This window comes from Mercenaria mercenaria, chromosome 5, assembly GCF_021730395.1.
Source record: "Mercenaria mercenaria strain notata chromosome 5, MADL_Memer_1, whole genome shotgun sequence".
Classification (NCBI taxonomy): Eukaryota; Metazoa; Mollusca; class Bivalvia; order Venerida; family Veneridae; genus Mercenaria; species Mercenaria mercenaria.
The window spans coordinates 81,946,822-81,969,464 of NC_069365.1; the positions used below are offsets into that span (position 1 = coordinate 81,946,822).

General features: G+C 36.0%; 1 protein-coding gene across 5 annotated transcripts in view; it reads right to left on the bottom strand.

The window, feature by feature from the left end:
- The window catches only part of LOC123557773 (epidermal growth factor receptor-like), a 122,130-nt gene that overhangs the window by 96,545 nt on the left and 2,942 nt on the right, over positions 1-22,643 (bottom strand). Inside the window, exon 1 of one of the 5 annotated variants that reach the window (XM_045349459.2) lies at positions 16,659-16,865. The exons of 2 other annotated variants lie outside the window; for them this stretch is intronic. The gene's annotated coding sequence lies outside the window, so the exon portion shown is untranslated. Of the gene's footprint in view, positions 1-16,658; positions 16,903-22,643 lie in introns of those variants that run through there. 2 more of the 5 variants (XM_045349457.2, XM_053544132.1) reach the window with 2 other exon arrangements.

Sequence of the window (22,643 nt, forward strand, 5' to 3'; positions counted from 1 at the left end):
ATTTCTTTTTTTAAATATTTCTGATTTGTAGGGTTCATTCTGTATGGATGTTGTTTGATTGGAGTAGAATCTGTAAGTTCAATGTCATGAAAGATCTAGTAGGTACGTCTGGAAACAAATGTTCATATTCATGTATAAATTGTTTCAGCTGTTTCTTTGTTGAGGTTCCAAATGAGAATGATTTTCATCCAGGTGTTGTAGAATGTCTGAATTTTGAAGTTTTATTTGACCATGGACAGTGCTGTTATCATATTCAATATCACATTCAGTTGAATTTTCAATTTCCTCACTAACAGGTAAACTTACACTAACTGGATGTGGGGCAGTGCTATTCATAAATGTATCCTTTTAACATATTTATATTACATAGCTGTTTTTGCTTGCGGCTCCAGGAGTGTTAATAATCTAATTCAGGTAACTTGACTTCTTTTCAACAGTATACGGACCATAATACCTAGCTTGCAATGGTTTACCAGGGATAGATAAAGTGCCAAAACTCTATCATCTGGTTTAATTTTTTTTCTTCAGCGCATTGCTCATATCTTGATTTCATTTTCTTTTGAGGAAAATAGAAAATTTGAACATGTCAATTCAAAAGCTTTTGTCAACAGAGACATACTGTAGAAAATTTAAAGAACTTCAGAAAAAAAATCTAATTAAGTAATTTTAAAGATCCACAGACATATGACCAAACAATAATCAAATGGACTGAAGCCAAGTGATTCTTGTACAGCATCTCTGACCGCAAATAGCAATAAATGTATCCTTTCACCCCAGTTCTTCTCTGTATCAAATCAATATGTTCTTATCAATTTTTCAATGTTTGATGAAATCTTTCCAAGGCACCTTGACTCTCTGGACGATAGGCTGAAGATTTGTATTGTTTTATACCTATGTTATAAAGTAGATGTTGAAATATTTTAGACATAAAATTAGAACCTTGGGCAGACTGCACCGATTTTTGAGAGACCAACAAATGTGAACAAATTTAGTCAAAGCCTTAACAATTTATTTGACTTAAATGTTTCTTAAAGTAATAGCTTCAGGCAATCTTGTTGAAGCACACATAACTGTAAAAATAAAATACTGGTTTCCTGGTTTGGTTTTAGGCAACGGACCGACGCAGTCAACTAAGATACTACTGAAAAGTTCATTTATTTATTTATTTATTTGGGTTTTACGGCGCACCAACACAGTATAGGTTATATGGCGCCAAACAGAAAAGTTCATATTGGCTGAAGATGTGCCTTCGGTATTTTCTCATTAGGTTTGCCTACCATTTGACATGTGTGACTAGACCTACAAAATTGGGACACATCAGATAACGTGTCCAGGTTTCTTGCAAGTAGGGTTTTTCAGCAGGTCTATTACATTGATTTTTGTTATTTTTGGGAACTTCCTGCATTAGAATTATTACCTGATGAGAACCTAAAATTATTTTGAGAACAAAAGGGTTTCTTGTTGACATAATTTGGTTTGTTGAAGGTAATTTTATGAGTTAAAGTATAATCATTAGCCAATCTAGCAGCCCCTTCTAAATTTTCAACCTGTTTTCCATCCAAGAAAGTCTTGACCTCGGTGTCAATACACTTTTTAAAAATTTCAGTTATTATTAGCTGCCTCAGTTTATCATAACCAGTACCTGTCTTCTTTTGATGTACACTACCTATCAAATACCTGCTCTTTAACTCGGGAAAATTCAACAAGGGTCTGGTAAGAATCCTTTCTACAATTTCGATATTATTTGCCTGTAAGCCTCAGGAACGAACTCATTTAACCTTTCAAGATTAAGTCTTTTGAGCATTGTTCTACAGACACCTGTGTATAAATTTCACGGGCTTTGTCAATTAAACACTTTAAAAGAAGTCTCCAATTTTCCTTAAGCCATATAAGATTTTCTGTTATTTTTTTCAAAATGCATGAAATATTTATCAACTCCTTTTTCTTGAAAAGGTAAAACTAACCTAATATGTTTGGTGCAGTCAAGGTGAGAAGAACTTGGAGAAGATTCTGTTCTTCTACTTGCCATTTCTTTCCTTTTCATATCTCATTCAAACTCCATTCGCTCTCTCTCTCTCTCTCCCTCTCTCTCTCTTTCTCTCTCTCTCTCTCCATTTCTTCTTTCTTTCTCCTCTCTCACTCCCTCTCTCATATCTTATGAATAATTTTATTACTTTTCTTTTATAGTTCAAAGTAATTGTTTTAACAAAAATATAGGCAGATCTACTGACAATCATGTAGTTTAAAGACTTGATAGATTGATAGTTATTTAAGTCGAAACTGTATATTTTTATCCTCTTTTTTCCCAAACAGTATTATTTTACTATCTCAACTTAAATCAAATACCCAGTTAGCACAAAAGAGGAGACAATATATCACTCGATGTAGATATCTCATAGAGTGTTCATGAAATAAAACATGGCATATACAGCTTCCATATCTGTTATGTTATCTCTGATTCATACTGGATATGGCACGTTAAACATCAACAAGAGGCCATTCCATGAAGGACCTCGGACATTTTCCTATTCAGATTGCCTATCCGATTAAGGAAAAAGTTACATAGGGATAGACTTCTGAAATTGCATAGTTACGATAGTTGAAGACCATTTCTTGATAAATACGACTTCATTTTACAAGTACTTGAGACTTTGTAGACATTTCTCATTCTCTTTTCTATTAAAATATGAACATAAATCATGTTTACGTTTTAAACATCTTTCCCACCAGTGGCGCAACAAAATAGTTCACTTGCCTTTGTAAATAATTATTATATACGTATGCTGCAAAAATGGCACTTGGTCACAGGTGGGAAAGTGTTTAAGATTGAAAAAAAACTACCTACAGGGTGTCAGCAAATAAATTTTTATATAAATATTTGACACTTATTGCATGTGTTTCCTAAACCTTACATATCTACAGCTTTATTCATTTTTGTAAATATTTCAAGCACAGAAAACACTAAACTGAATAAACAGGGGACATAGAAAGTGAAGCTAGAAAGCAGACAGATCCTTGTAAGTATATCTTATGATTTTTTCAATCAGATCTGTTACCTCTTGACAGTCTAAGTCCGTCGATTGAGTGTCACCAGGATTGAGACAACTGCATCTGTCGTAAGTCAAGAACCAAGCAAGTGGCTTCGACATATTACATATGTGTCTTCAACGTAAACATGACAAAGAAATACAGACGAACTTCTATGGGGATAGTGCCACTTAGGTGTAATATTTTTACCTTTTGTAGGACACAATTGAAGCGAACCTAGAATGCATTTTAAGAGCAACATTTGCTTTTATTCGATCCAGCATCCTATACCCTAACAGAACTGCACCAGACACCATCTCATTAACTAACCTAGTTGCTTCCAGAACTTACACTTACACCCATAGAACTAATACTGACTCGCCCAGAACTAACACTGACATCCCCAGAATTAACATCAATTCGCTCACACGTCAGAATTTTATTTCAAAGCCAACCGAAATACTAGTAAGGACCTCAAAGAACTAACACAGACACACCAAGAATATCTATATAAATGTTGATACTAGCTAGTGAAGTTCTGTTCCAATGATATAAAATGCTAAACGTAAGGCATCCCTGAACCTGTAGTGGAATAGGCAGTCTCCTGCACCCCTCCGTTTCAACTGAAAAAGACCAACTACGCAAATGTATGGCCAGCTACACCACTGCATGTATTCAATTATAATCCTCCACATAATGCCCGGTCAGTATTGTACATGTGTATAAATACAGTATAGCAATAGATGTATAGAAAACAAACAATAGGATATGATCAATGCATCAGTGTTATCATGGGCACTCGGGTGGAAATAACTGAAGTACGGTTAGGGACCAAAAGTTTTGTTCAACTTTTATTTTTTCCGTTTCGTTTATTTTCAAAAATGTCAATAAAACTGATAATCTGCATGGTATCAGTTTATTTATTGTGTTAAAATATTTCATAGTAGACATACCTTAAATACCAATGCTTATTTTAACTAAAAATACACATTTTAAATTTTTCAAAAATATGACCCTTAGTTACAAACTACTCGAATTTCAAGAAAACGAATATAAAATAAAACTATTTTTTGTGACAGTTTGATGGGAATATAACTTATTTATCAGTATTTGAAGCTGTTATATAAAACTCTCAGCTACTGAAGTCAAGAAATAGCATTGAACTTAGGGCAAAATCCCTAGCATAATGTCCGATGTCCTTTATAAACGTTCCAAATTGTATGATTTGTCTTTACAAAATAGAACACAGATTGGTTAAAATGCCGTTTTTTTCTAACATTATGCATCTGAAAATAAAAATTCAATATACCGGTAGTAATGATGAAAATATACATATAACTAAAAAAGGTTTAAACATTGTCAGCACATTATATAATACGCATGATATTGAAGCCCGCCCGCTTAGCTCAGTAGAGAGAGCCTTGGTCTATGGAACGCGGGGTCATGGGTTTGATCCCCGGGCGGGGCGTATGTTCTCCATGACGATTTGATAAAATACATTGTGTCTGCAATAATTCGTCCTCCACCTCTGATTCATGTGCGGATGCGCAGGCTGATCTGGGATCACACTGGTCGCAAAGCCTCAAAGATTCCCGAAGGCCCATTTTCTCATGATACGGCTCAAATAATTTTATGACGTCACTGACGTCGACAGCGACGGCGCTAGCTTGTGATGGTGCTTATGGCAGTCATTTAATGATGTTGCGAGGACAACCAACTGATTGAACATTTGTAGTTAATGTATAAAACTCAACATGATACATATGTGCTTCTCATGTCAACCCCCATACTGGACAAACACATTCATTTTACCTGTTACGAATGCGATCGCATACATACGAAATCTGTTACAAATGCGATCTTTTACGAATGTGGTCCTACAGGGCTTTACTAGTATATGAAAATACTATTAAAACAGTAATATCATCTTCATTTTATCGATTTTCCTGCTATGTTATCTTGGTACTTCTTTTACCAATGTTATTTTCTAATAAGTATCTTTCATACTTTTTACTATTTTCATTATCACAAATAGGAGCCAGCTTAAGTCTAGTTGTCACTAAGTTTTTTTTTTTTTTTTACAATTATTCATTTCAGTGAATATATCTTAAATAAAACGGCATTTTCCAGATGCGGGTTGTTTTCAAATGTGAAACCTGTTTTGTGGGATGGATGTCTATCTAACTCCCCACAATTTCTATGGAAAGGTCTTAGAATCGATGGTAATCATTCCACTGATGATGATGATCAAATAATAAAAACATCGTAAATTAGTATCATTATCGTCTAATTTAGTGTTATCATACACAATTCTATGGGAAGAAAATCGTGTCGATCGTTATAATTCCGTTATTAATAATAACTCAACAACAGCATCATTAATCAGGTTCTTTATCGGCATTCCTATGATTGAAATATACATTTATATAATGTATGTGAATATCTCATTCTTAAAATTTTAAATAATATTACGAAGAAGAAGAAAAAAAAAAAGACGATCGGCACTAAATCTTTTCTACAGAAAATGTGGGGTTATATAGTTTTCCGCCCAACAATTAGGTTTCACATTTGAAAACAACCCGAAATGAAATATATCTTAATAGTATCGGAAATATATACAAATATAAGTTTAAGGGATATATTTTTGTGGAATACGTCTACCGGCATATGGAAAATGTCCAATGCCCCATGCCCCCGCCCCCACCCTACGACCCCCAATAGGTGGAATATGTCCCCCACTTACGAAAAATATCCTCCAACCTAATTTTGACAAAGGTTATTGGACCTTAGGGGTAGGGTTTATGGTCATTGGGTAAGGGGCGATAAGTGCAACATACAATATAATACGCTCCCCTTAATGTTACGTAATATAAACAATGGCACGCTAATCCTATGGCCACATTTTTTTTATCATTTAGAGGTCAAATCTTGGCTTAATTGATGTTCCATGTCGGGTTAAGACCATATTGTGTATAAAAGTTCAATACCTACAAATTTGTCAGAATACTATACCCGGGGATTTTACTTTGAGGCTTCAAATGGGTATAAAAACATAATTATAAGCCAAACAATGATGAAGTAATAGACAAAAAAAAATTGCACTTTTTTGCAAAAAAAAAAACAACAACAAAAAACCTTAATTTTAAACTTAAACATTTTCGAAATGCGTTGATATTTACCTAAGCAGTTAACAGGTCTTAAAAGCCCTTTTACGGTACTATTCAGTAAAGGTGTCTGAAGGATTGGCTGCTTGGGTCGGACCAGCTCGAAGTTCGGTACCATCTCGCGGACCCTAAAATGATGCCCGTAAGATCTCCGTTTTCATGTATTTTATGGCAGAAAATATATTAAATAGGAGCTGAAAAGGCCTATAACTAGATGTTACCTGTAGCTAGACGTTACCTTTATCGATTAAAACCATTCCGAGCAAAATCCGTTCGCCCGTACGCGTTTTAGATAATATACAATTACAGTAGAACTCTAAATTCTTTTGTTTTCATGGCTTTCCTTCTTGCGAATTTATTCAACTTCAACAAGCTGTAGAAAATTAATGGAGTGAGATATTAACACAAAATAACGTTTAAAAAGTAAGGAACAAAATAGTTTCAATACTTATCCAACGGCAAATTCGTTGGAAATAGATATGGGTATTTTTACCTTTTGAAAAATCCCCTAACTATATTTTTTATTTCTGTCGCTCAAATACATAAGTTATAAAGGCTTTATTCGTGTAGCTTGAGATAGAAGCTAAATAATCATGTATCATAAAAGAATTAAATGATCGTCCGACTGTACGTGTCAAAGGTCAAATGTCATACAGGGGGTATATCTCCACGACTCAAAATGCCTGTTTTTGTTTACTTCTGCAGGCTGTAGAAATTGTTTTACTAGAGATATTAATATACAAATACTTGTAAATGATAGGTTAGGCCTTCGCGTAATGGACCAAAAAAGGATTCAGCCTAAATCCTCCGGTTGATCTGTTTGAAATATAAGTTCGAACTTGGCACTATTTTATCGGACTTAGCGCTATTTTGGCTATATGTAGCTAAATAGAGGGACATGTTGGGAAGGGTCTAACCTCACAACCAGTTGTGCTAGCGGTTCTGCTAGAGGTACCTTTGGACTTGCCAGGCTACAATCCCGTGACAGAGTCCGGCTCGAACCCGGTCGTCAGAAGTCATAGGTCAAAGTGACTGTACTGCTTTCTATTGATTTATGGCATAACATTGTCAGGGGTTGAGGAATCTTTTAGAGCGTTCAGTATGTTGTGGGCCTATTACTCCCTCCCCCTTACTATTCCTGTATGCAACAGTATCCCTGATGTACGACGGGATCAGCAGGGGGAGATAATCAATGATTGTCGGTAATATTTGGCAATTATGGCTCATTTTATAAATATTTTTTTACCTTCAAAGGGCCATAATTTCCCAAGGGGTTGAGGAAGGGGTTAGAACTTTCAGGATGTTGTATACCTATTCCCCCCGAATTACCCCCAGATTGATCCATGTATGCAACGGTACCAATTGGTGTACCGAAGAGGTCAGCAGGGGGAGATGACTGTAAGTCATATTTGGCTATAATGGCTCATTTTCCACCTTCAAGGGCCATAACTTTCCAAGGGGTTGATTTTGGGGTTCGAATTTTCAGTATGTGGTAGTTCTATTATCCCCATATAAGTCAATGTATGCCCTTGGTGTACCGATGGGGTCAACAAGGGGAGATAATCAATGACCTAGGGTCATATCATTTTGTAAGTGTTATATCACCTTCTAGGGACTATAACTTCAGGGGTTGAGATAAGGGTTCTAACTTTTAGTATGTGGTAGCCCTATTATGCCTCTACCGATACATGTATGTATTAGTATCACTTCTGTACTAACAGGGTCAATAGGGGCAGATAATCAATGACTGTCAGTCTTATTTGGCTATTAAGGCTAATTTTCTAAGTTTTTTTTATCACTTTCAAGGGCCATAACTTTATCAGGGATTGAGCCTGCTCTCCCCTGCAAATTCCTCCTACTAGTCCTACTTAGTGATTCAAAGTGTAATTTTAACTACCTTGCCCCTAAGTGTAATTTTCACTATTTTGCCCCTGAATCAGAACAAAATTTCTGTAGCTGATGCTTCACTGGCAGTGTTATTTTTTCTGAAAAATGCAGACCTCAAAGTTTTAATCAGAAACTTTACTGAATTAATATGTGACTACAGCACATAAAAGTAGGATGATCTTTCCTTCATAAAGCTTTTTAAATGACTTAAAAACATGCAATTCTGTTAGTTTTATTAACGTTAATTTTTCTACTTTTCCTACTATTTTAACAAACCTTCCATACTTCAATGAAAAAGACTCCTACATGTTTCCTACTTTTTGTCTGAACCTTGCTGGAAGGCTTGCACCCCTTGCATGATATGTATAGAAACAGAGCTATATCGGGTAATAAAATACCCGACTACAACAAATAATTGTAAAACATTGTTAACACTCTACAGACTTCATTTTTCATTTCTTATCTGATGGTATTTTTCAGTGCATACTCTGTATAGAATATGTGTCATGTCAGATGAAATCCTACCCGATGACATCGAATTAATGTAAAACCTTTGAAACACTATACAGGTCACATTTTTCATTTGTTTTCAGATGTAAGTAGCAGTGTTTAATGTGTACAAGATCTGTATAGAAATTGGGCCATGCTGAATGAAAACCTACACAATTTCATTAATTTATTTTTAAGACGTTTTAACCCTCTGCAAGTTTCATTTTTTCATTTGATCTTCGGAAAACTTGTTCAGGTATTTTTCAGTTTCTACATGATCTGTATAGGAACTGGGTCATGTGTTGCACTGAATTTCAATATTTTCTTTCCTTTTTCAGATAATAATGGTGTTCAAAAATGAAATTTAAGAAACTCTTTTTGTATTTATGCATTCAGAATCTTACAAAAAAGAACACTTCATTCTGTACTCGGGTTTTATACAGCATCTAAGTATATGTTACTGTTCATTCGCACTGCTTTATGGAAAATAGAAACATCGACGGGAGCGTGGCGACCGGAGAGTTTCTTTTTCTATAAAACTTGTACTGCTTTATGGAAAATAGAAACATCGACGGGAGCGTGGACCGGAGAGTTTCTTTTTCTATAAAACTTGTACTGTTTTATGGAAAATAGAAACATCGACGGGAGCGTGGACCGGAGAGTTTCTTTTTCTATAAAACTTGTACTGTTTTATGGAAAATAGAAACATCGACGGGAGCGTGGCGACCGGAGAGTTTCTTTTTCTATAAAACTTGTACTGTTTTATGGAAAATAGAAACATCGACGGGAGCGTGGACCGGAGAGTTTTTTTTTACTATAAAACTTGTACTGTTTTATGGAAAATAGAAACATCGACGGGAGCGTGGACCGGAGAGTTTCTTTTTACTATAAAACTTGTACTGTTTTATGGAAAATAGAAACATCGACGGGAGTGTAGCGACCGGAGAGTTTCTTTTTCTATAAAACTTGTACGGATGAATACTAACATATTTAGTGAGCAGCTTTATTTGAAAATTACCGATTTAGGTACTGCTTACTGACCTAGTATGATCTATGAAGTGATTTAAAGGCATCAAATGCATTTCATAATAACTGAGATATAGTGAAAATGCATTAAAATCAACCTTTAAATCTAAGTAAAAGGGGGCATAATTCAAGAAAAATTGGTACCAGACTTACGCTTCTTGTGTCATATGAGGTGGGTAATGATGTTAAACAACTATTTTAAGTTTGGATCAGATCCATTTAGCAATAACAGAGATAGAATGAAAGTGCATCAAAACTTTAACCTTAAAATCTAAGTAAAAAGGGGGATAATTCATGAAATATTGGTGCCAGAGTTAAGACCCTTATGTCAGATGATGTGGAATAACTATTTCAAGTTTGAATCAAATCCATCAAGTAATTACAGAGAAAAGTTGAAAAAAAAAAGAGAAAGTGTAAAAAAATTTCAACCAAGGCTGGGACGCGAAAAGACGCCGACGCCGGGTCGAGTAGGATAGCTTTCCTTATACTTCGTATAGTCGAGCTAATAAAATTGTATTGATTTGTTTTTCAGAGTCAAATACCAACAAAAAATGCGAAATGCGAAATGATAAAGCCCATGTCTGGAAAAAGTGATTATTTTCTGTCAAGATTATTTTGTGATATATTTCTGTCGTTATGCAACAAATGACATAGAAAGACGTTCAAACGATTCAGACGATACTACCACGCAATGGACTGATTAACTGTCAGACAAATGACCCTTATTGTTTGCCATCTATTATCTCTTATGAGGTTGTACTCCAAGCAGACAGTATAATCACCTTTAACTTGCATCCCTTTTTTTTCTAATAAAGTAGTAATTACAAAGTTGTATATTCTGGACTCGAAAATGTTGAAAAAATGGCGTTAAACTCAAAACAATATAGTGTACTACATTTTAAAATGTAAAATCTAAAATGCTATGGCATTTTACGGAACCACTTACGGAACCACTTTTTAATAAACGTTGCAGATGCATAGGATAATTAAAATACAAACATTTCCGCACAGTTCTATCCGAATGTGAATTTCGTTTAAATTGTATTAATGATACAATTAAAGGCAGATTTATAGAATTTAAGTAAGTACTACAGTAATAAGACTGTTAAAAAAGTTGATTAATTTTCTGAATCAAGTTTTTACGCTCGTTTCAACAGCACGGTGGGTAGTTTCCTTAAACATTGTTCCTGGGAACGACCAGTACTAAACCCCTAACCTCCGACACAAACTACCAAGTGTTCTCACATAAAGAGCCATGTTCGGTAGCGGGGCTCGAACTTACAGTCCTCCATCAGTGAGATATGTCAGTGAATCAGACCACGTAGGCAGTCCTAAAAATTGACAGTTTATATATATACGCTATTTTTCTTTTGCAAGCAGTACAACGAAATTTTAAAATTCGAATGTTACGTATGAATTTTAAGATTCCGCCGTGTACTGTTTGCAAAGATTACACGTCAAAACATTTACATAAATGGTTACCGTTCTACCTGTTTTAACATATGTTATTTGAGCCGCGCCATGAAAAAACCAACATAGTGGCTTTGCGACTAGCTTTGATCCAGACCGGCTTGCGCAGTCTTGTCAGGAGCTATGTTGTTCGCTTTTAAAGCCTATTGCAATTTAAGAAACCGTTAGCGAACAGCATGGATCCTGACCAGACTGCAAAGCCACCGTATGTTGGTTTTCACAAGGCGCGGCTCATTTCATTTAAATATTTCTGTTATTTTTTATTTGTTGCACAGGACGGGGAAAAAAGCCTGAATAGAAACGACTAAATTATGAATTTTAAACATGCCATCAAAGACAGGTGCCCCTTCCGTTTACATGACGACATAACGATATAGAATGATGAATGTTCGTCCAGATGCCGTCGTGGCTTGTTTCACAATATTGTCTTTCCTAAAATTCAATAAAAAAATATTAAAGTTTGCAATGTTGGTCCAAATAGAAACTAGCAGTATACACTAGAAAACGATCACTCAAAAAGATGCTAAATCCGTTCCCGATCCTTGATTATGTACTGAGCTTTTATTTTACACGTATTTTAGAAAGAATAAGTTTGAATAGAATGGCTGTATAATAAGTCTTAATAAATTAAAAATGCTTATATTTTAATAAAAAAAACAGCCAATGAGCGGCAGTAAGCTCGTCTACCTGCCTGACATAACTGAAATACTGAAATGGCCGTAAAACAGGATTCTATCAATCAAAACAGACAATAATATGAATTCATTTGGAATTTCCATATAAGCCGACAATCTCGCATGTTATGCGCCCTTTTCCGAGGTCAGCGTACCGCGCTACTGATAATTTCCTGACAAGTCAACACGATGCTGGTATAAATCTATACTTTAGGTTGTGTAACTTGTGTTTCTGTAATAAGAATGTATATAACAGCCGTACTTAATCAGTATCTGTTTGTCTCCCTTGGCTATATTTTTGCATGAAAACAAAAATGGGATAATCTCGTTAATATTAGTACTAAAGAAATATTATCAATAAATCTATCTATAAATATAAATTTGCCATCAAAATATTATGTTTGTTTCAAAGCAACTTATTACATAAAATAAATACACATACAAAAATAACATATATGTAAATTTAACACACCCGTAAGAGTGATAATTATCTATGACTGCTATATAAGTATAATAATTTCCTACAAGTGAGAGTGAAAAAGAGCATCACTTTTATTGAGGGTTTTCTGTCAATTACTTATGTTAATTTCGTTTTGAAAATTATATTATTATTGACCCTTGAGCCATTGGATATGCTATGGTATTCACTGGAAGAGGTCAATATTGTCCTCCTCCGTTGAATATCACATCATATCCGATGGCTTAACAGTCAATAACTGTTTTATTATATGGGTTCAAGTTTATAAATAAGTAACAAATATTGTTGCAACATATGTAATGTTTGAAAGTAACAATAACTGTGTGAAAACTTATCAAAGTTTACACGAAAACAATTAAATATGGTCAACTTCACAGATGCCAAAACATTGGAGCAATTCTGTAAAAGCTATGGAGCCCGATATTCGTGCTCAATTGCATAAATAGGCAAGCAGTTCTGGACTGGAGAAAGTAAATTCTGACATTGTAAAATTTTCAGATCCAGCACATACAAAACGGATCGTAGGAAATAAACTTGAAAAGATTAGTCGAACCTGTCCATCATTAACCGAGAAAGTGAAATCATCATTCATTAAAAAATTCACATACGCTGTCAATCAAAACAAACAAAAAGGAGAAGCTGAATTAATACAGGCGCTAGAAAGCATAGTTCCACATATGTATGGAGAGCACCATCTTTGCAGCCACTGGTGTAAAAATAAGGCTAATAATGTAAATATTCACGTGCTTACGTCATGTCTTAAGCGACGTTGTTTATTGCGTCACAATGCTCTAATTCAAACGGCTGTACTAGAAAAACGCTTCGGTGAACTTTTTTCTATTTTGGCACAGCCATTAACAACATAATGAATTTTTACATACAAAAATTTAGCAAAAATTCCACGGGCCATTTTTTTGCAAAATGGATCAGAAGCGATTTTTTTCCTGAATTTTCTTAAACAACCAAAAGTCTGTTTTCGCACCTCCTTCGAAAATTCGGATAGAAAATACCTTTTCATGTTAATGATCACTAAGAAATTGCTTTATTCTGTCGTTTGATATATAATCTAATGCATTGACGCCAACAATACGTTTGTAGTATCGAGTTTTATACTATTTTAGTGCTACCATTAACGGACATAAAAAGCGCGAAAACGGGTCATGTTTGCGACGTCATGGTAACGTCATACGCATGTTTATCGCTCTAAAAGATGATGATACAAATTTGAAATATTTTCAAGTTTATTTTGGTATATACGACTATTAGCAAACCTTAAATTTTGACAAAGTACCATTCCCCCTTAAATAAGTTTTTAATGTAACAGTAAATATAACTTAACTGCACACGAAACATGAACATATAAATATGAATGTCTTTCTGTGGATGTCTTTAGTGTTCTGTCTCTGACATTGCAAATCATCGGTTGCAGCGATTAAATGTCTATAGTCAGTCTCTGTATTTCTCACTTTGTTAAGCAAAATAAAAGCATTATTTTCACAGTATCATTCTGCTGCCAAATAAAGATAAAAAAATTAAATTGCCGTTTTTTTTATAAAATAAAGGACAAGCGCATTTTTAGAAAGACAACTCTTGGTTCCATAAAAGAAACATTTTCAGCTCACCTGTCACGAAGTGACAAGGTGAGCTTTTGTGACCGCTTGACGTCCGTCGTCCGTCGTGCGTCAACAATTTCTAAAAACATATTCTCCTTGAAAACCACTGGGCAGAATTACACCAAACTTCACAGGAATGATCCTTCGGTAGCTCCCTTTCAAAATTGTTCAAAGAATTGAATTCCATGCAGAACTCTGGTTGCCATGACAACTGAAAGGAAAAAATTTAAAAACCTTCTTGTCCAAAACCACAGGGCCTAGGACTTTGATATCTGGTATGTAGCATCATCTAGTGATCCTCTACCAAGATTGTTCAAATTATCCCCCCTAGTGTCAAATATGGCCCAGCCCCGGGGGTTACATGGTTTATATAGACTTATATAGGGAAAACTTTGAAAATCGTCTTGTACAAAACACATGGCATTGATATTTGGTATGCAGCATGATCTAGTGGTCCTCTACCAAGATTGTTCAAATTATCCCCCTAGGGTCAAATATGGCCCACCTCACATGGTTTATAAAGACTTATATAGGGAAAACTTTGAAAATTTTCTTGTACAAAACCACATGGCCTAGGGATTTGATATTTGGTATGTAGTATCATATAGTGGTCCTCTACCAAGACTGTTAAAATTATCTCCCTAGGGTCAAATATGGCCCCACCCCGGGAGTCCCAAGTTTTACAAAGACTTATATAGGAAAAAAAGTTTAAAAATCTTCTTGTCTGAAACCACAACACTTAGACCTTTGATATTTGGTTTGTAGCATTGTCCTATGGTCCGCAACCAAAATTATTCGAACTGTACCCCTTGGGTGAAAAGAGGCCCTGCCCCGGGGGTCCCAAGTTTTATATAGACTTAAATAGGAAAAAGTTTTGAAATTTTTCTTGTTTAAAACCATACAACCTAGGCTTTTGATATTTGGTATGATGCGTTGTCTAGAAGCCCTCTACCAAAATTGTTCAAATTATGCCACTGGGGTTAAAAGCGGTCCCGCTCTGGGGTCACTTAGTTATTATGTGAGTTATATAGGAAAATTACTTAAAAATCATCTGATCCTATTTCCAAGACAGTTTAATTATAATTACCAGATGACCCCAAGTAATATGATATCACTTGACTGTGACCTTGACCTATTGACCTACTTTCTTGTTTTTTAAGATACAGCCTTGGAATTTTGATGACATACAAAGTATTGCACACAAATCGTAAAACTGAATTTCATTGACCATGAATGTGACCTACTGATTTTCTTAATATTTTATCATCAGATTGACATTTGAAACATGTAGCTCATATTATTCAGGTGAGCGATCAATGGTCATCATGACCCTCTTGCCTATCATAACAACAAATACAGATACTAATTTGTGCAGTCCATATCATTTTATTGGAATCCCTCTATAATTGTTGAAGCATTAGGCCCAGAACACTTGAGGTAGGGGGGAACTACCATCGCCTATCCCAGAAAACCTATGTCACATACATATACACTTCATAGTGATCATGCGTAAAAAGGTAAATTGGACTCCCTTTATAGTTCTTGAAGCATCAGGCTCGAAACATTTGAAGGGGGTGAATGGGGCGGGCTACCATCGTCTATCCCAGAAAACATTATGGCACATACATATACACTTCATGGTGATCATGTGTAGAAAATTATATTGAAATAACTTCAAAATGGGAATATAGTTTGCTCCACAAAACCTTTGCATGAGATGAGGTGTCGTAATGGGTGTGGAGTGGATGGATGGAGGCGACAGGGGCATCATCTCCTACCTTTGTCAATCCATGTACGAAAATATGTCACGCACATATACACTTTGTGGTGATCTTGTATATGAAGATACAGTTATAATGCATCTAAAAAATATGCAATAATGTGTGATTGCTAAACAACGTTATTTTTGCGTACACAAGTGATTTCTAGATACAGTGGAACCCCGCACTAAGATATATCCTGAATTAAGACCACCTCATTTTTAGGATACATATTATTAAAGAGTTGTGTGAAACATCTCTTTAAAACCCTATTTGTAAATAAGACTACCTGTTTCCGTCCAAACTTTCAAATTTGGCCACTACTAAAACTTCTTTGTTGCCTTTTAACACTTATCTGTCTGCTAAATCTGGGATAGAAGAGGGGAATCATTACTACTGCTACTACTACTACTACTACTACTACTACTACTACTACTACTATTGTTTTTATTATTATTATTATTATTATTATTATTATTATCATTATTATTATTTATCATTACTATAGCAGATTAATTTAGCGCCCTTTTCATTATAAGCACGTTCAAGGGCGCTTTACATAGCGCAAATGCAGCCACTCAGGGCGCGAAATTCACCCTCTAGTATAAAGCCCCATGAACAGAGAGAGAGAAATCCTTTTCATTTACAGGCCTCACCGGCTAAGTTAGCCTAACTCTTTGCGAATAGACTGTCTGGTTCTTCATAAATCATTTGTACCGCAAAATGAAATCAAATGTGTTAAACTCAGCCAGAATTCTGTGGTGTTTTATTGGCGTATTATCCTTTAATAACTTTGAATGCGTTAGATAGAACTACACAAAATATTAAGCGTTTTTCATGACATTTACTGACAAATAATTTGACCAAAGTATCTCAAATCAGCCCTCAATATCTTTAGCAAATAGACTGCCGAAAAAACAGGTGTTTTGGAGAGGAACAAACCCCTCTTGCCAAAAAAGTTTTTACTACATCATGCGAGACATGCACATACAGAGAGTCGGCTGAACTCATTTCAAAACTGTTATAATAACTTTTATATAGGAAAATGAATGCATTAAGTTAAAACTTACGGTTTATATCAGCATTATATAACACGAATCTTTCTATCTTTCTCCTCGAACACTAACTTTACATCATTTTACTGTCTTAGTTTAATTCCAACAAACTGTATACATGAATGTTAAATATATAAATGTATTATATCTAGATTCATCGACTTAGCATCTTACACTGTGTAGATCAATTAAGAGGCGAATGAATAAATACGGAAGTATATCAATTAAAACCGACCACAGGGCGTTGATAAAACCTACAATGAATTAAAATGCTCATCAAAATATAGCACGTGTTAACTATAATTCAGTTTCAACCCACCTCAACCGTAGTCTTATAAAATTCTGACTTATTTTTCAAATAAACATGAGGAATACCATTGACATTAGCAAGGTAATTTTATTTGACTTAAGAGTAAAGAAGGCACTTTTTTGGTTTCGGGGTTTAGTACTTAAACTAAAACCGATTTAGAAACATTGGTATACTTGTATGACTTGTATGCTTCACGCGGAATTATATTGCATGTTATACTTCATTCTAAATGTTAAGGTGGAAGTTGCGGCGGGGGATGGGGGTTGTAGTAAGTTAATTTTAACAATGTAGGAAATATGAAAATAATTATCGAAAAATATTATTATTTTGAACAAGGATATAGAGACTATTTGTTTTATTTTTAGTGTGATATCGACATATATTTTGTGCTGATCAACAAATATTCTGTTTATTACATGCTAACTTATTCAAATGACACCGATTCTTCATGACAAAATTCGGAACTTTTAAAGCTTCTTTCGTGTACTTGGGGGAATTACTTAAATCCCCTTTACGTCACAAGAATTTAGATAAGACACTTCTAAAGTTTCACATAGACTTATATAGGGAAAAAATAAAATTCTTGTCTGAAACTGCAAGGTCTAGGCTTTTAATATTTGGTAGTTTGCGTTACCTAATGTCCTCTATCAAGATTGTTCAAATTATACCCCTGAGTTGAAAAGAGGCTCCATTTAGGGTATCCCAAGTTTAACGTATACTTAAATATGAAAAATCTTTAAAAATATTCTTGCCTAAAATTGCAATGCATAGGCTTTTGATATTTGGTATGTTGCATTGCCTTGTGGTCCTCTACTAAACTTGGTTAAATTATGCCCCTGGGGTGAAAAGAGGCCCTGCCCTGGGAGTCCCAAGTTTTACATGGACTTATATAGGAAACATTTGTAAAAATCTTCTTGTCTTAAAGCTCAAGACCGAGGCCTTTGATATTTGGTATGTAGCATTGCCGAGTGGATCTCTAAAACGACTGTTCAAATTATGCCCCTATGGTGAAAGGAAGCCCCGCCCCGGGGGTCTCTTATTAAAGTTATTAAATCAGTTATACTGGAAAAAATACTTCAAAAATTATCAGATCATATATCCTAGACTGTTATATTATAATTACCTGATTACCCCGAGTGATTAGGGGTCAATTGACTGTTACCTTGACCTACTGACCTACTTTATTGTTGTTTTTTTAAGATACACCCTTGCCATGTACAGTTTTTCTTAAAACTGACTTTCAGTGACCATGAATGTGACCTACTGACCTACTTTCTTAATATTTAGCATCGGTTTGACATTTAATACTTGTAGCTCATATTCAGGTGAGCGATCAAGGGTCATCATGACCCTCTTGTTATGTTGGTCACGTAAGTATCCTAAGTAGCTTAATAACATTAGTAAAGTAGGCTTCATTATCTTATTAAGTACTAACTACCGAAACAATACGCACTTGTTGTAAAAGGAAGTTAGATTTTGTAACAATACATCTACATGTACTATCTTTCCGTTTACAATTCTCTCTCCAATTACTTGGGATTGTAAAGTATGGAAGGGCATTTAAGTAAAAAAATCCTTGCATGTAAATGACTTATTCTTGCATGTTAATTACTTATTATTGTTTGTTAATGACTTATCCATTGGTGTAAATCACTTGTTATTGCATGTTAATGATTTGTTATTTTGTGTAAGTGACGTATTCTTGAATGTAATTGAGAAAGTGATTAGATCTGCTGTATTTCTTGTTTACTTGACATGTTTGTGTGTTCTAATTCTTGCTGCATTTTCGTAAGTGCATTGCCTTAGTTGATCATAATGAAACATTTCAGATTTATTGATGATACTCACTGCCAACATTAGATCTACATCGGTCTAAACGAAATAGCAGGTGAAATGCTCATACGTGTAGCAGGTTTTCGAATGGAAGAAGCAGCAAGCATCAAGGATAATGACGAAAGCATAATATAAAGTCGCGTTATGGCACCAGGCGGCGCTACTCACATGAATATTCGACATTTTCCGTGAAACCGTGAAGAAAGTTTGTTATGTCCCTTACTAACATATACGCCATTTGTAACGCATTCATTTGCGTTACCGCCAGCGATGTTTACTGGAATCAAAGACACTCAGTTTTAAGTAAGTCATCTGTATTTCGTACGTGTTTGGCATCCCAATGGTTATATCGAATGGATAGATCTAACACTGGTAACAGGAGTTTTTATGAGCATATCCATGATTCTTAAGAGGGCGGCCGTGGTCGGCAATTGAGTGTACGCACGCATTGAATGTAGGGGCCTACACCACAGGCACCAGTATCGGATCTGGGACAAAAATATGTTTGTTTTCATCCTAAATGAGTTCAAAATGAAAAATATGTAGTAAAATATGAGCCCCCTTCAAAAGATAAATATGTCTACTGAAGGCCAGAATCTCGAGAATCGAGCCTGCGAGCAATGGGTTCACTTCCCGGGCCGTTGTGAAATAAATTCTCTAGACAATTGAACAAACTACCTTTCACTATTTCACGTGTACATTTAGCTACAAAATGAGACCAAACCAAAGTCTCTAGCCCTCTCCGTTCATGAGATATCTATCGGAAAACGAGTGCCTTTCTGTTGCAAGTTCCAGGTAGATAGAAATGTGGCACAACGAAACGGTACAAACTCACGGACTAAAATATATTTGTCAGCCTAGCAAAGGGTCAAATCCATTTGCCATTAATTACAAGTATTACTAAATATGTAAATTATAACCACTCACCACCGTCGATCTTTCAAGTGTATTCTCCGCCATTGAAACCGATACGATAATAGCCGAGTAATTTTGTGCGAAACGTTGCGATTCTGTCGGAGGTGTGTCGCTATTGGCCAATCAGCTAATGAATTCTGCTCAATGGCGTAGCATTCAATTGAAAGACCGTGGAAAATTTTGAAACGCCAATATCGGGTGTTTAAGATGCTACTGACGATTGTGAGTGTCCCTTTGTTAATGTATTTATTTATATTATTTAGATTTTTTATCAAATTTGAGCCGTACTCGGCGGACAACCATACTTTAGTCTATGTTTACGCACCGATTCTTTGTGCCCCAATTTTTTCTACCAGGGACTTTCAGCAGGAAAACACTTGAGTAAGCCCAGGTGCATGATCCTTGATGCTGGAGCAAGCCCAGGTGCTTGAGCAATTGATGCTCGAGTAAGACCAGGTGCATGATCCATTGATGCTCGAGCAAGCCCAGGTGCTTAAGCAATTGATGCTCGAGTAAGCCCAGGTGCATGATCCATTGATGCTCGAGCAAGCCCAGGTGCATGAGTCATTGAGGCTCGTGCAAGCCCAGTTGTTTGAACAATTGATGCTCGAGTAAGCACAGGTGCATGAGCCAATGATGATCGAGCAAGCCCAGGTGCATGAGCCATTGATGATCGAGCAAGCCCAGGTGCATGAGCCATTGATGTTCGAGCAAGCCTACGTCTATTAGCCACTGATGTTCAAGCAAGCCTAGGTGCATGAGCCATAGAGGCTCGAGCAAGCGCAGGCGCATGAGTCATTGATGCTCAAGAAAGCCCAGGTGCATGGGCCATTGATGCTCAAGCAAGTCCAGGTGCATGTGGCATTGATGCTCAAGTAAGCCCTGGCGCATGAAGCATTTCTGCTCAAGCAAGTCCAATGTCATGAGCCATTGATGCTCAAGCAATCTAAGGTGCATGAGCCATTGATAATCGAGAATGCGCAGGCGCATGAGCCATTGATGCTCAAGGAAGCCAATGTGCATGAGTCAATGATGCTCAAGTAAGCCCTGGTGCATGAGCCATTAATGCTCAAGCAAGCCCAGGTGCATGAGTCAGTGATGCTCAAGTAAGCCCTGGTGCCTGACCTATTAATGCTCAAGCAAGCCCAGGTGCTTGAGCCACTGATGCTCAAGCAAACCCAGGTGCATGAGCCATTGATGTCGAGAATGCGCAGGCGCATGAGTCATTGATGCTGGAGCAAGCTCAGGTGCATGAGCAATTGGTGCTCGAGCAAGCCCAGGTGCATGAGCAATTGATGCTCGAGTAAGCCCATGTGCATGAGCCATTGATGTTCGAGCAAGCCCAGGTGCATGAGTCATTGGTGCTCGAGCAAGCCCAGGTGTTTGAGTAATTGGTGCTCGAGCAAGCCCAGGTGCATGAGCAATTGATGCTCGAGTAAGCCCATGTGCATGAATCATTGATGCTCAAGCAAGCCTACGTGCATGAGGCATTGATGCTCAAATAAGCCAAAGTGCATGAGCCGATGATGCTCGAGTCAGCCAAGGTGCATTTGCCATTGATGCTCGAGCAGGCCCAGGTGCATGGGCCAATGATGATCGAGCAAGCCCATATGCTTGAGCAATTGATGCTCGAGTAAGCCCATGTGCATGAGTCATTGATGCTGAAGAAAGCCCATGCGCATGAGCCAATGATGCTCAAGTAAGCCCAGGTGCCTGAGCTATTAATGTTCAAGCAAGCCCAGGAAACATGGCAATAACATGTAGTTTCATGTTGTCGATGAAATATGTTATTATGAGGCATTTAAGGATGTGGCAGTTTGACTTATTGTTGTTGCTTTTTGCATTGGGAAAATCACTTTCGCTGTGAATTTCCAGGTTTTAGTTTCATTCGTTGAGAAAATGACTACATGCGTGTAATTGCTTAAATGCTTAAAAGCATTTCATAAGAGCATATTCAGAGAGTATCTTTCTTATATGTAACATAACATCTCATATTTTTTTATTTTTTTATTTTTTTTTTTGGTAAGAAGGCATGTTATACTAATTAGCTATGTATGGTTTTTATATCAATGAAATTCTCTAAAGTACTGAAAATAAGGTGTCAATATCATATTGTTTATATGAAATAAAGATTGAACTGAACTAGTATGTTGTCACTCAAGGAAGGGCATGAACTATAGCTTTCTTAAGATCCTGTCGATATTAAAACTTAAATAGGAGAATACAATATAAATTTAAAATGATAAAATATTGTCATTTGATACAACAACAATTTCGCTGTAAGGCATAGAGGCAATTGCAGTTTTAACAATGTAGTTGTACCAATGTCGTTCATTTTACACACGTTTTATGGTGCATAACAAAGTTTATATAAATGATGGATGCTTCAGGTTTTATGAATTTTACACAATAACAATGACACAGGAATGTAATATTTTATGGCTAAGGTATTTTGAAATAAATTGAATTGATAGCTTTTTGAACGTCTGGACAAGAAACCTTGGAATTATAACAATTTACGAACCACTAGACTCAGCGAGTGGTTAATTCAATAAATGTGCTCTGAGAATCATATTTAAAATCTTTAAAGACGGGTGGGGCGTATGTTCTCCATGACAATTTGACAAAAGACATTGTGACTAAAATCATTTGTCCTCCATCTCTGATTCATGTGATGTGGAGAAGTTGGCAGTTACTTGCGGATTGAAAAACGGCGTTAAACCCAAAACAAACAAAGTTACTTGCCGAGAACTGATTTGTACTGGTACAGAATTTAGGAACAATGTTTAGGTTACCTGTCCGCCGTTAAATAACTGTAACACTGTTAAAAAAAACGGCTTTCAACCCAAAACAAGCAAACAAACAAATCTTTAAAGACTTCTCGTCAAACTGAGCTGTATCATATTGAATCCTAGGGATTTAACTGATAAAACAATTCCAGG